Source organism: Musca domestica, unplaced genomic scaffold (assembly GCF_030504385.1).
Source record: "Musca domestica strain aabys unplaced genomic scaffold, Musca_domestica.polishedcontigs.V.1.1 6, whole genome shotgun sequence".
NCBI lineage: Eukaryota > Metazoa > Arthropoda > Insecta > Diptera > Muscidae > Musca > Musca domestica.
Window position 1 is genome coordinate 22,132,410 of NW_026712363.1, and position 13,434 is coordinate 22,145,843.

At 36.0% G+C, this 13,434-nt stretch overlaps 1 protein-coding gene across 2 annotated transcripts in view; it reads right to left on the reverse strand.

Annotated features, from left to right (window-relative positions):
- LOC101894784 (prostatic acid phosphatase) overlaps positions 1 to 6,674 on the reverse strand; it is a 32,584-nt gene extending 25,910 nt beyond the window's left edge. Inside the window, exon 1 of one of the 2 annotated variants that reach the window (XM_059129319.1) lies at positions 6,447 to 6,674. The gene's annotated coding sequence lies outside the window, so the exon portion shown is untranslated. Of the gene's footprint in view, positions 1 to 6,354 lie in introns of both variants that reach the window. The other variant, XM_020039484.2, reaches the window with a different exon arrangement.
- Positions 6,675 to 13,434: the final 6,760 nt, after the last annotated feature.

The window sequence follows — 13,434 nt, forward strand, 5'->3', positions numbered from 1 at the left end:
GAGAAGTATCGTGCGCGATAGACAGACAGACATACAGATGGAGTCCAAATGTCCTGAAACGGAAAAATTGTTTTGAGTAAAATTTTATCAATTTACTTTATTTCGTCTGGTAGCTAAATTTATTTCCACAGATGAAAAGGCAAACAGGCGGATATTAGCCCCATACATCGCCATATAATTTTATACTGATTAAGAATATATATACTTTGTGGGGTCTACAAAAGATATTTCTAGGTGTTACAACTGAAGTGACAATCTTAATATACCCTCCATGTTATGGTGGTGGGTATAAAAAACGAGTGCATTTTCTGAGAAAATTGTTGGAAACAAAAATGTTAGCTGAGTTTCGATGTCTGTGAGCATATGTACACCACCTTGCTTAGTCGGTTGTGAAATTCCTCCATGGCTTTTCCAGTCTTTCCATAACACTGTTATATGCTTCAAACATAAATGTTAATTTCCGTATGTGACCATTGTAAGCAATGGGGAAGCACCGTTATGGGACTTTACAAACAAGAAGTAAAGTAAAACCCAAAATGATCATATTTCAAAGTGGATCATAATATAATCTCTAAAATATTCAAATGCTAACGTTATGTGGAATACCTAAACCCACATTTGTTTGGAAGTTATTTGTCACCAACAATTAGCAAATATTGAAGCTTGGAATTTGAAATGAAAATCTGTACATAGTATAATCGTGGATTTGTGTACCAAAAAGAAACATACGAATGGTAAATTTGTTAAATATACCTTTGCACAGAACGTAACCTGTACCCTTCTATGTTTGTTTTCTATGAAATCAGCTTTCGACAGTGTTCATTCTAACTTGTATTTATAAGAAGTTTAAATTTTATATATAACAAGTAAGCAAAGGCTATAGTCGTGCTGGGCCGACCATGTGATACCCTACAACACTACAATATGTGAGAAGCCAAATTATGTCCGAATCCATTTTGGAATATTTCGCTTTTGAAATTGTGTCATGGAGCACTGCCCAGATATTACCCTTAGCGTTTTGACAAGGGATATTTGCCCAATATTTACGCACTCCATCGTGCTGTTAGTTGTTGTGGTCCATTTTATAGCTACATATTCCAATGGTTATCCAAAATGCTAGAATTCTTCCATGTTCTTAACTCTCTTCAATTGTGTGAGCAGGATTTTTTTCTGTTTTTGGTTCATTCGGACCCCTAAATATTTTGGGGTCAATTCCAAGAGCAAGAGGTACCTCTGTATCTCCAAATTTAGACTCATCCCTATAATTTGATTATCTACGATGTTTGGCTATATTCGTCAACGAAATCAGCACAAAACCAGAAGTTCGCCTTTTGTGTTTTGCGGATATCGCCTGTAAATAATATTGGTATTTTTTCAAACAAAAGTAGTGGTCCATTCTACCCGCTGTTCTAAGCTCTAAGTTCATGCGAGATTTCCTTTGGATTCAATTTGTTAACTTTATAACGGCCGCAAAATCAGGAACATTTTTAGTTGTTGGTCCATTCAATCCCTAAATATATTGCGGTCATCTTTGAAAACAATAGTTCTTCTGAGCCCTTGGGAAAATTTTCGTGAAGATCAGACGATAATTGTAATCTGTATATAAAAACCCCAACTTCTGTTGTAAAATAAAAAAAAAATATTACAAAATGTACAATTCAATATTATAAGTCAAAATGAAAAAATCGCATGCGATAAAAAATATGAAAAACATAAAAAAATGTCACAAAATACTACAAAATCTATATTAACATTATTATTGGTATCTTTTTATGCGATTTTTTTTAGATTTTATACTTTTATGCCAAAGGGGAATTCTAATTTTACAAAATTTGTCAAAATCGCTCCAGCCATTCTTGAGATATAAGCATTCTAGATAAAATCCCCTTCCTTTCTATATATACATTGTATATATTTCGCTATATATGTCCGATATATTTACTATCGGCATCTACGTAACGGTCAGAATTGACCTGTTCGCCTATTTATGATTTCGCCGGGACTAAAAATATTCGCGGTGTAATAGAAATTTGACTTTTATTTAACATAAATGTTATAGTCTTTTTCACCCACTGAATACTACCCGATGACCATCAAAATCGGAAGGCTTCTGCCCAGCCCGAAGCTTTAGTCCCATGCTAATTTCCGCGTCGATTGGTCTATAATTGCAACCTGTAGAGCAACTGCAAAATCAGGATTTTTCAGTTTTTGGTCCATTTCGACCCCTAAATATTGTACGATCATCTCCAAAAGAAATAGGGTTCTATTCTGACCTTATCCCCACCTCCATTCTAAATTTCGTGAAGATCGGACCATAATTGCGACCTGTAGAGTGATTACAAATTAACATGGACAGACGGACAGACGGACAGACGGACGGACGGACATACATAGCTAGATCGACTCAGCTCGGCGAGATAGGAAGATCCATATATACTTTCCTATGTGGGAAACCAATATTTCGAGGTGTTACATAATTTTTGGCCAAATCAAACTTATAATACCCCCAACACAAAGTGTTGTAGGGTATAATAAAATATTTTGTTTGGGAGTGATCTTAACCTTGTCCGCTTTTTAATGCATAAATTAAAGATGAATATTTAATAACTAAGTATTTAAGAACTTTACAATATCGCTGAGAAAATGTAAAGAAAATCCAAGCAAAGAACACTTTTGAGTATCCGCACTTTCAAAAGAGGTATAGCAATGAATACTGACTGATCCGATTTCCAGCAATGTCACGTAATTTATACACAAAATGTATATTTTACACAGCAAATACGGAAGTACACATTTTCATTACCAAGGCCATACATTCGGAAAAATGCATACTTATAAACTTTGGCAAGGCTAACATTGTTCGACGGTCTACACAAATAAATATTTTTATTTTCTAAACAAAATTAAGAGATTTTGTAAAAGGGATCTAAGGGAATATTTATTCCCCACACCACATAGAGAAAAGGGTATTATGTCATTGTGCATTTGTATGTAACATGGAGAAGGAATGGAGATGGACCCATATGCATGACTTATGCATGTTAGTCCGTCTGTCTGTCTGTCCGTCCGTCGTCTATCAATGTTTTTTTTTTTTTTTTTTGAACAAAATGCAGGTCGCATTTTTTATCCGATTAAGCTGAAAATTTTCAAACAATGTTTGCCTGGCCCAAGGACGTAGCCTATTGAAATTGGTGATAATCGCATCAGATTTAGATATAGCTCCCATATATATCTTCAACCGATTTCGGGTTAATTGTGCACCAAATGACCAACATAAGTCCAAATGACCTGAATTTTGGTACATCCCACCGAATTTAGTCTAGAAGCATGTACATGAAATTTGAAATTTGATGAAATTTCGGTTCAGATATAGCTTTAGCTCCCATATATATATTTCATCCGATTTGGGGTTTTAAAAACCTCACATGCGTAATATGCTCTCCACAAGAATGATATTTGGTACCGGACATCAGATACTTCTCGAAAATAACTCTGTCAAATTTTATCAAAGTCGGTTCAGATTACGATATAGCTCCCATACATATCTTTATCCGATATCATGTTTATTGTGCACCAAATGATTACTATATATTAGCAATTACGACTGAATTCATCCTAGAAACCACTACATCAAATTTGCTCTAAACCGGTTCCAATATAGCTATAGCTCCCATATATAAGTTTCATTCGATTTGGTGTTTGGTGAGGTACATGCGTAATAAGCACTTCACAACAATGATATTTGGTACAAGATATCACATGAAAAATTATGGCCTTCAAACGGCCAATGAAAACGTCACACGCTGTCCGAATGTTGCTCTTCTGTATTTTGGCCCATTTTCGGCGAAGCGCTTGCTTGAGGTGATCAACACTTTGGTATTTTTTAGTGCCAACCTTGCTTTCCAAAATACTCCAAACACAATAGTCCAACGGATTGGTATCCGGAAATTTTGGTGGCCTCATTTTGTAACCATCTTGGGTGGCAAGTGCTGAGTGCGATGGTGCTGAGTCCTCTTGGAATGTCCAAGGTCTGCGGCCAAAATGTTTGCGTGGCCAAGGCTTTAATACACCCTCCAGAATATTTTCGCGATAATATTCGGCGTTTATTCTGATGCCACGGTCGATTAGTACGAGCGGAAAGCGACCATCGGCTGTTATGGCGGCCCATACCATCACCACGGTCGGCGCTTGAGTTCTGGTGGTCAACTGAAGGTGCACATTTTCAGCTGACCTCTTTGGCAAGTAAACACCATAATTTTGTTTGTTTACAAACTGCTGGACAACGAATGTTTTCTCATCGGAGAAAACCAAATTCGGCAGTTCACCACTTTCGTCCAAGCGAAGCAACTCCTTAGCTTTTTACGAATACCTTTTTTCTGGAAAATTCTCACCAAAATGCTTTTAAACGCTTGTAAATAATATAATGAACTATCACTGGAATAATTTTAACAGCTGTCGGGCGATTGGTTTAGAAATGACAGCAGTCTGTAGTTGGTTGCAGTTTTTTATCTCACCCTGTATATGGAAGCTGTAGCTATATCTGAAACGATTTCGATCATATTTGGCATACATACGAGTATTTCCAGGCCTAATTTGGTCCAAAATTCCGTAATATTTGGGCAGATATTATACATTTGGTGCCCAATAAAAAGCAAATATGGACGAAAATAAATATGGGAGCTTTACCTTAATTTTGACGGATTATCTCCAATATCAATAGGGTTCGTCAAATAAATTGCTTGTGCAACATTTCAGCTGGATCGGGCAATAATTTCGACCTGTATTTTGTTTACAAAAATACATGGACAGACAGACAGACGGACGGACATGCATATATCGACTCAAAATGTTATTGTATGTCGATAATTAAAGGAACTATTACAAACAAATGCACAAAGACATAATACCCTGACTACCTTGTGGTGTAGGGTGTAACAAGTAAAAAAAAAAAAAAAAATAAGTTCGGCAAGGCCGAAATGTTTAATGATTTCCCACTGAACCCATTATGAGCTACAAATACCAAACATTAAACGATTTCGTGAAAAATATGGCAAAAATCACCCAAATACCGAATATCGGGAGGTACCGTTATGTTGGGGCTACACGAAAACGTCGACCTATGCATAGTATGTTCCACCAAAGGAGCTAGAACCCTTTATGACCTACAAATACCAATTTTTAGACAATTCCGAGCTGGTGTGAAGATGGGATATATCGGCTCACTCCTTCAGGTACCTCCCCCATAAAGGGGTCAAAACTTTTAATATTTATAACTGTTTTAAAATGCAAAATAAAGCTCCGGTTGTCTTCAAATTTAGCAGAACTCAATATTTTTACCAGTGCAAGAGCTGTTATGAATAATGGATAGTACGGACCACCACATCTGGTACCCCCCACACAACGGGTCAAATTTTTAAATAACTGTGAAGCTCATAAGATGCGAAATGAGCATCCGATTTCTTTCAAACTAAGCACATTCCAAATTTTTCTGTTAATACAAGATCTGCTGTTGAGGTGTGATATATCACTTACCTCATTCTGGTACCTGCCCCACAATGGATCACAATTTAGAATGACAAAACGGTCATAAAATGCGAAAAAAAACATCAGATTCTCCTTAAACACATTCCGATATTTTTTACTAACGCAAATTCTGGCGTTAAGACTGGTAAACATGGTATATGTAAATATTTCTCTAAACCAGAGATCGGATTTAATTTATATCCGGTATTAAAAGTTGAAAAACTCGAGTTAAGAAATTTATCTGTGATTCATTTAATAAGAGTTATGTTTATTCAACAATTTGACCCCTGTGGGGGAGATACCCGACGGAACAGACCGATATTTTCCACAATTCAATCTTACTTCGATATATTCGAAATATTACGATGTGCCAAGTCAAAAGCAGTCGGATACTCCATTTCCTTTTTGTGAGTGCCTTAATGAATATTATTTTTGTTAATTCATGTCTAGATCGAGTTTCAAGACCTAGACATTTTTTAAGTTTTGTCATTAAAGAAGTGGATTCGATTTTCTAATTTCATTTGTTTGTTAATGTGTTGACCGAAACTGATGACTGCTTAATAAAAAACCTACACCATGTAATACTTCACGAAGATCAGCTGACATTTTAGTATGGCCCCCATTTATCTCAAATGTATTTTTGTCGTCTTGATTTCAAGCTCTCATTGAACGACCCACATGGATGTATGGACTTAATTCCAGGGTGTTATTATCTCTTCGGGACAAAAAATCCCTCAATTTTATAATATGTATACAAAATAATCCAACACTTCTGATGACTCTATTAGCCTTTCACATATTAGCTTTAGCAGATTTCACCTTAATACCTACAATTTAACAATTAAATTTGGTATTTGAAAACTGTATAAATTATCATATCTTTTTTGTCTTTTCTAACAAGGTCTTAATTGTTGTCGAATTACGATTTACGTTTTGTTTATTTATTCATTTGTTTGTTTTTGTTGTTTCTTTTTTCGTTTTTGTTTTATCGTTTAGCGATTATTTTAGTTCACATTTATTTTGGCACTTCATATCAAAAAAAAACGTTATCCACTTCGTTCCACCAACAACTGTGACTAGACTGTAGTAGATCAGTGGAGGTTTGTTTTTTATTGTCGCTCATATTAATCTCTGACAATTCGTTGAATTCTTCACAGTGAGATATGATAAAAAGACCGCTTGACTCTGATAAAAAGGCACACATTTAATTCACTCATTACCGTGCTAGGTGTGTGCAGGGGGAAGGTATGCCACGAAGTGGAGTTTGGTTTTGAACGATTTTTATTATTTTGAAATAATGATTCGAAAATAAATAGAATTGGCTGTAAAAGAATAAAATAACAGAAAGCTGTAAGTTCGGCCGGGCCGATCCTTGAAAACCCTCCACCATTTGGAACGATTTTGGAAATTTTCAAAAAAAAAAAAAAAATAATAAAATCCGTTAAAAATTCTGTTAAAATCTTAAAATTACCAAATGTAGCCGTTATATTAGGGTAAGACGACTTTTGTCATAAATCATTACAATATTCAAATGCGAAACTTGAATACAAAAATTCGGTGAAATATCCATTACGAACTTGAAACACCAAATTTGAAACAATTCCGGCGAATAATGTAGCTAGAATCATCAAAATAGCGAATATCAGAAGGTAGGGCTATAGGAAGACGTGGACCTACACATAAAATTTTCTTTCATTGGCTTTAGTATCCATTACGAACTTCAAATACCAAATTTGTAACAATTTCGGTGAATAATGTCGCTAAAATCATCAATATACGGAATATCGGACGGTGCCGTTATATGGGGGCTATAGGAAGACGTGGACCTGCATAGACAATTTTTTGTGATAGGCTCTAATATCCGTTACAAACTTCAAATACCAAATTTGAAACAATTCCGATGAATAATGTCGCTTAAATCAACAAAATACCGAATATTGGGAGATGCCGTTATATAGGGGCTACACGAAGACGTGAACCTGCAGGAACAATATTCTGTCATAGGTTGTACTATCCATTACGAACTTCAAATACCAAATTCGAAACAATTCAGGTGAATAATGTCGCTAAAATCATCAAAATACCGAATATCGGGAGATGGGGCTGTAGGAAAGCATGGACCTGCACAGACAATTTCCAGTCGAAGGCTGTAGTATCCATTACCAACTTCAAATATCAAATTTGATTAATGTCGCTTAAATCACCAAAATACCGAATATCGGGAGGTACCGTTATATGGAGGATATACGAAGACGTGGGCCTGCATACGAACTTTTTTGTCATAGGCTGTAGTAGCCATTACGAATTCTAAATACGAAATTTGAAACAATTCCGGTGAATAATGTCCCTAAAATCATCCAAATATCGAATATCTGGGGGTACCGTTGTATGTGGTCAGTTATTTCTCTTCCCGGGGGGTAAAGTGCTTAGAAAGATCTTCTAGTGTGGATTTTTAAACAATTCCATTAATTCTCAGAAGGAACTCCTTTTGTGGATTTTCAAATAAATTCACCGAAAAATTTGTTTACAATCAGCAAAATTCCGAATATCGAGGGGTTACCGTTATTTTGGGGCTATACGATATCATGGACCGATTCAGCCCACCTTCGAACTTCACTTGCCTGCAGAAAAAAGACAGATCTGTGCAAAATTTTAGCTTCCTATCTTTATGCGAAATGACGAAATTAGAATACCCCCATACCACGTATAGTGAGAGGTATAACAAGTAAAAAAAACATTGAGTGCAGCCAGGCCGAACTTTTAATTCCCTATACCTTAGTGTAAAGGAAACATTAGAAACCATTATGACCCACAAATACTAATTTTTAGACACATTCGTGGGAAAATGTGGTAAAAATCATCAAAATATCGAATATCGGAAGGCACTGCTATATGGAGCTATACAAAAACGTTAACCTATACTTACAAAGTTCCGCCACCGAATCTAGAATCCTTTATTACCAACAAATACCAATTTTTAGACAAATCCGTGAATGAAATGTTGCAAAAATCCTTAAAATACCAAAAATCTGGAGGTACCGTTATATCGGGGCTATACCAAAACGTGGACCCATACATACAATATTTCGCCAAAGGAACTAGAACCCATTATGACCCACAAATACCAATTTTCAGACAAATCCGTGAAAAATTTGGCTAAAATCATCACAATACCGAATATCGGGACTATACCCAAACGTGGATCGATATATCTCATTTTCAATACCAACCATCCTAGACACAATACAAAATTTTGTGCTAAATTTTGACGCTCTACGTCAAATAATGTGGGCTGTATCGTGGTTTCAACAGACAGACAGACAGACGGAAATCGTTAAATCGACTTAAAATTTTATGCTGATTATGAATATATATACTTTATGGGGTCTACGACGAATATTTAGGGATGTAACAAACGGAATGATAAAGTTAATATACCCTCCTTTCCAAAGTGGAGGGTATAAAATAAAGTCCTAGTTGGGACACTATTTATAGGGACTATTCGTAGCCGTAAACTTGTTTAGGTGGACAGACAGATGACATAACATTCAGATTGGTATTGTTTGAAGGTTGCTATATATCCGATATCTGACTATATACGTCAGTGAAATCAGTATAAATTTAAAAGTCAGAAATGCTCTCTTCTCGTTTGAATGGAAATTTTCCGTATTTTCCCACATTTGATTCCGTATTTTCCCATATTTGATGACCATCCAAAATGGTAGACTTCTGTCCTGTTCTATACTCTCACCCCATGCAAAATTCCGAGTCGATAGGTCTATAATTGTGACCTGTAGAGCGGCTATAAAATCAGGAAAAAAGCTGTCTTTGGCCATTTTATCCCCAGAGAACATTTCCAAAAACAAGAGACATTTTTAATTTGTACATGCATGAAAATTTGATGTATGCTGCTTGCGTTTACTTCCCCCGATTAAAAGTTTGGAGAACAATTAATTCTTACACACAGATTGTTACTCAATTTCTCACCATCTCTCGCTCTCTCTCTCCTTCTTACTCTCAAATTTCTGACTAAGTTCTGAAATTGAGGCACTGGTTTTATTTACAAAGCTTGAAGCGAAAAAAAAAAATAAAGCAAAAAATACGTACAAAAAATAGCTGTTCTTTTTATTAACTAGGCAGACAATGCAGTGCTGTGTCAAATAGTTAAGCGTCTGGGCGCAGAGAACAAGCATTATGCATGCATCATAATGTGTTGATATGGGGTCTCGCATTATTAGCATTCTCTCATTAAAGTGAAGCAACCGATCATTTGTTACGGTAGGCCACGCGTCGTTCTTTTTTTGTTATTGTTGTTATGACATTTTGATTCGAAAATCACACGTAACATTACGAAATGTGACATCGACAATAAAGGGTGATTATTATAATTGAGGTGCAATTATAATAAAATTAATTTGAAATGACAATCGCAATACATATGTATGTACATTAATGCGCATTAGGGTAAGGAATATGAGATATCTGTCAATTGACTCTCCAGAAGGAAATGTCGTTTTCGGTCACTTTAGTAGGAAGCTCATTTAGTAGGAAGCTTTACAATTTTCCAATAGGAATCACTTGCAGTTTGATTCGAATTTTTTAAAAATTTCAAATTGTAACCCATTAATAATGTGAACCAGCTGTTTATAACCTACACCACACATAGTGGTAGGGGCATTATGTCCTTGTGCATTTGTTTGTAATATGGAGAAGGAAGCGATATTGGCCCATAGCTACTTTTAAGCATCTTCATAGAATCAAACTTAATTTAGGAATGCGCGTCCGTTTGACGATGTAATTTTGTAAAAAAGTAGAGGTTGTAAGGACGAACTCTATTGGAAATGGAGATAATCTGTCAAAATTTAGATATAGCTCCCATATATATCATCGTCCGATTTGCCTTTTATTGTGCACCAAATGTATAACTTTAGCCCAAATAGGGAGAAATTTGGAGCATATACATTGAGCCTAGTCCAATTTGGTGGAAATCGGTACAGGTATAGATATAGCTCACATATATATTGTTCATCCGGTTTGTTACATTTCTCCTCCACTGCCATAAAATGCACTTCGCACCAACGATATTCGGAGAAATATATCAAATACAGCTCAGGAAAACATTTGCAAAATTTTATCGAGAACGGTTAAGATTTGTATAAGCTCCCAGGGTGAAATAAAACAAGTAAAAAAGCAGTAAGTTCGGCCGGGCCGAACTTTGAATACCCTCCACCATTTGGAACGAATGAGAAATTATTTAAAATAATAAAATCCATTGAAAATTCTGTTAAAATCTTTAAAATACCTAATATCGGAAGGTGCCGATATATATATAGAAAATTCCGTTTCAGGATTTTCAGACAATACGATTGGAAAATGTGGCTAAAATCATCAAAATACCGAATATCGCGGGGTACCGTTATATGGGGGCTATACGTTATCGTTAACCTATATAGAAAATTCTCTGTCGGGGGGTAAACCCCTTGTGTCGGGGGGTAAACCCCTTGTGTACAAAGAACCCCTTGTGACCATTCCGTTAAAAAATATGGCTAAAAACATCAAAATACCGAATATCGGGGGTACCGTTATATAAGGGCTATACGATATCGTGTACCTATATAGCTAATTCTCTGTCGAGGTATAAAGTACCCACGAGGAACTCCTTGTGTGGATTTTCAGACAATTCCGATAACAAATGTGGGTAAAATCATAAAAATACCGAATATCGGGGGGATATGCAATATTGTGGACCAGTATAGACAATTCTCTCTTAGGGGGTGAAGTACTCACAAGGAACTACTTGTGTGGATTTTAAGACAATTCCATTGAAAAGTGTGGCTAACATCATCAAAATACCGAATATCGGGGGGTATAGTTATATGGGGGATATACGATATCGGGGACCTATATAGACAATTCTTTTTGAGGGGGTAAAATGCCCACAAGAAACTCCTTTTGTGGAATTTCAGACAATTCCATTGAAAAATGTGGCTAACATCATCAAAATACCGAATATCGGGGTACCGTTATATGGGGGCTATACGATATCGTGGACCGATATACCCCATCTTCGAACTTGACCTGCCTGCAGACAAAAGAGAGATCTGTGCAAAATTTTAGCTTCCTATCTTAATTCGTTTAGACTGTAGCGTGATTACAACAGATGGACATACGGACGGGCGGACGGACGGACGCTAAATCGTCTTAGAATTTTACGCTGATCAAGAATATATATACTTTGTTGGGTCTAAAATGATTATTTCGATGAGTTACAAACGGAATGACGAACTTAATATACCCTCCATACTTTTTTTGGTGGAGGGTATAAAAACTGCAACAAAGTCAAACGCCATGATTTTTACATTTTTTTTAATTTTATTAAATGAAAACAAAACATATCGGACATAGCATCAAATTTTTGAATATTTTGGTCCATTCCCGGCAAAGCGCTTGCTTGAGGCGATCGACACTTTCATATATTTTAGGGCTCACCTTGCTTTCTAAAATACTCCAGACACAATAGTCCAACGGATTGGTATAAGGAAATTTGTAAGTTCTTGCATTTCAATGGCTTTACCCCGAGCTAATTTTTCAATATTTGCCGAATGGAATATTGCGATATATTCACCTCACGAGCCATTTTCGGCCACTGCGGCGCGGGTTTCGATAAAGTCGCTTCTTTACTTTACGAACCGTTTCTGCTGATTTTGCTCTTTTCTTCCCCCCACTTCCTTGACGTCGGGCTAAGCTACCAGTATCACGATAACGAGCGATGGTACGAGACACTTTTAAATGCTGGAGTGCTCTAACGATAGCCACTAGTATTTTTCCGGCCAAATATAAAGAAATCACACTATCACGCTTGAATTCCATTTCGAATAATTTTTTTTCTGGAAAATTCTCACCAAAATGCATTTGTACGCTTGCAAACACTGGAATAATTTTAACAGCTGTCGGACGAGTGGCTTAGCAGTCTGAATTTGGTTGCAGTTTTTTCATCTCACCCTGTAAATATTAAAATTTAATATTTGGAGTTCGTAATGGGTTCTACCTGCTATAACAAATCATATCCTGCACAGATCGATGTCTTCGTAAGTGAATTATTTGAAGCTCGGTATTTGGAATTTGTACTATACACCACTTTCTCTATAGAGGTCCACGTTTTCGTATAGGCCCATATAACTGTAACACCAGATTATCGGAATTTTGGAAATTAAAAATTATATCATTTTCAACGGAGTTTTTTCTTACATTTAGCAAGTACCTTTCTAATCGTAGAGAGTATTTAGAGTTCGGAGTAAAACTGAGTGTAAATCTCCCAACAAAATTTATATGATAAGGAAAGTGTCAAATCCAAAAATATTTCAAATCAAATTGTATTAGAAGTCTTTGAAAAAAAAAGAAAGCTGTAGAAAGCTGTAAAATATATGGTGCTTCGGAGAGCATATTAAAACTTTGAGAATGTTTAAAATGAAATCGGGTAAAATATAAGTAATCCGTTTTAGCAAAACTTGCTTCTAGGCTAAATTGCATTCTATATTATCTGATATCACACGTTGCCAAAATTCACTCTATATTATCTGATATCGATCATTAAACCTGAAATGGGAGGAAGATATATATGAGAGCTCAACAAATCTAAATCTGGCACAATTATCACCAATTTTTTCTGGGACAAACCATCTGGCAACGCCATAACTTTTGACAGAGATGTCACATCGCTTAAGGACATACCGAGTTTGAAGCGTCAGTCCAAACAGATTTTTTCCATGAACCAATACACGCCACGCGAGCGCTCTGAAATAGTTGAAATTTACATTCAACAGAAGAAGTCAATTGTGAAAACTCAACGTGCTTTTAAAACATTAAAAAATGTGAGAAGTGCGCCTTCTAAGAACACCATTAAGCGTTTAT